Raw genomic sequence first — 2,536 nt, 5'->3', positions numbered from 1 at the left:
TGTCATCTACCTCGCCCTATTCACTATGCTTTTTTATAGGAGCTTTTGAAAGCTTTGCTTTGGTGTCGGAACACAACATTGAAAGTTTCTGGATCCACAACATTGAAAGTTTCTGGAACACAACATTGCAAGTTGATAAAAGCGTTGTAAAATAGAGCCTTCGAGTGGAACAAGGAGCAGGAGGAGGCTTTCCAAACTCTGAAGGAACGGCTATGTACTGCACCTATGCTAGCGTATCCCGTTCCAGGTGCAACGTTTATTTTGGATACGGATGGTAGTGGTTATGCCATAGGAGGCGTACTGTCGCAGGTAATTGATGGGCAGGAGAAGGTAGTTGCCTACTATAGCCGGTCGATTGGAAAACCAGAGAGGAACTACTGCATAACTTGGAGAGAACTACTAGCGTTGGTGGACTGCGTCAAACATTTCCACAAGTACCTCTATGGGCAAAGTTTCCGAGTTCGAACGGACCATGCAGCGCTGAAGTGGCTACTACAGTTTAAGAATCCAGAAGGACAACTAGCTCGGTGGATTGAGAGACTGCAAAGTTATGACTTCGCTATTGAGCACCGCAAGGGAAGTGTCCACGGTAATGCTGATGCCATGTCCCGCCGACCATGTAGCCTGGAATGTAAACACTGGTCAAAAGCTGAAGGCAAAGAGGACATTATAGACGTTCGTCTAACGACAATAACACCAGCGGAAGAGTGGAAGGAAGATCAGCTACGAAAGTGTCAGCAGGAAGATCCTGATCTGGAGCTTTTGATGCATGGACTGGAGGTGGACAGAAGACCAACCAAGGAGCAAATGGCAGCGGAAAGCCCCATCGCAAAGGCGTACTGGGCACAATGGAACAGCTTAAAATTAATATCTGGCTGTTTGCATAGGGTATGGGAAAGCGAAGATGGCCAGTGCTCCCGCAACCTGATAGTAGTTCCAAGGGTAAGAATTCCGGATGAACTCAAGGAATTCCACAATGGTCCTAGTGGAGGGCACCTGGGAATCACGAAGACCCTGGAGAAGGTTAAGCAGAGGTTCTATTGGGTTGGTTGTCGGCAATCGGTCGCAGAGTGGATTGCTAACTGCGCGGAGTGTATTGCAGCTAAGGGGCCGAAATCCAGAAGTCATGGCCAGATGAAGCAATATAACTCAGGTGCACCTTTCGAGCGGATTGCCATGGATGTAGCCGGTCCATTTCCTATGAGCGCACAGGGAAACAAATACGTCCTTGTGGTCATGGACTACTTTAGCAAATGGCCGGAGGTATACCCGATTCCAAACCAGGAAGCTAAAATAGTAGCGGAGGTATTCACCTACAATTGGGTTTCGAGATACGGTGTACCTATAGAGCTGCACTCTGACCAGGGAAGAAATTTTGAGTCGGCAGTGTTCCAAGAGATGTGCCAGATACTGGGTATCCGGAAAACTCGAACGACGGCTCTTCATCCCCAATCAGACGGCATGGTGGAACGGTTCAACCGAACCCTGGAAGAGCATTTGCGGAAGGTCGTGGACAAGAATCAAAAAGATTGGGATGTCCGCATACACTTGTTTCTGATGGGATACCGGTCAGCAGTGCATGAAACAACGGGTAAAACTCCTGCAAGGGTAATATTCGGCAGTGAGCTCCGTTTGCCTAGTGATCTGAAGTTTGGGGTGACTGGTGATGCTAGACGGATTGGAAAAGAGACGTCAAACATCCAGGAAGAGGAGCTGAGAGAGATACATGCTCTTGTGAGACAGCGCACACAAATTATGAGTGACAAGATGAAAGCCAGGTATGATAAGGCGATGAATTCCGAGGGTTTCCAGGAAGGAGATTTGGTGTTGCTGTACAATCCACAACGAAAGAAAGGTTTGTCCCCAAAACTACAATGCAACTGGGAAGGTCCGTATAAGGTCGTAAAACGGCTAAATGACGTAGTGTATCGGATCCAGACCGTTGGGAGACCAAGAAACAAGATGAAGGTGGTCCACTTGGAAAGGCTTGCAGCGTTTGGAACCGCAAGTGTGTCTGATCGGAGACTTAGGTGGAGGGCAGTGTGGCGAATACTGCGGCAACACAAAGCGAACAACGAGAAATAGGCAGAATGTTCGAAGAATGACGTAGAATGTTCCACAAAGAGAAACGTCAAGTTGGATGAACACTGCGAACAGCGAGAGAAAGAGAATGAGCGATAAACTTCAGAATGTTCTAGAGTTGCCATAAGTGCCAGCGCAGGTATATAAGGGCGCCGCCACCGCGAGGTGAGTGAGTTACAAGTCAGCAAGCTACAAGTAAAGTGAGCAGAGAAGCGAGTTGCGAATAAGCAAGCTATAAGTTTAATTGTGTGTAACAAGTTCAGTAAAGCGTTGTAATTGCTTTAACAAGTATTGTAGTGTTTTTACTGTATTAGCAAGTATTGTAAAATTGTTTGTTATACAATAAAGTTAATTGTACTACCATTTGGTCATCGTTAGCCTTTATTTAACAATCCAGCGATACGAACCGGAAGATTTGGGAAATCCGGACGAGGGTTCAAGGATAATCGTAACA

The sequence above is a fragment of the Rhagoletis pomonella genome, unplaced genomic scaffold (assembly GCF_013731165.1).
Source record: "Rhagoletis pomonella isolate Grant_MI unplaced genomic scaffold, Rhpom_1.0 Rhpom_scaffold_00003, whole genome shotgun sequence".
NCBI lineage: Eukaryota > Metazoa > Arthropoda > Insecta > Diptera > Tephritidae > Rhagoletis > Rhagoletis pomonella.
The sequence above is the reverse complement of the archived record's forward strand: the minus strand, read 5'-3'. Positions refer to the sequence as shown.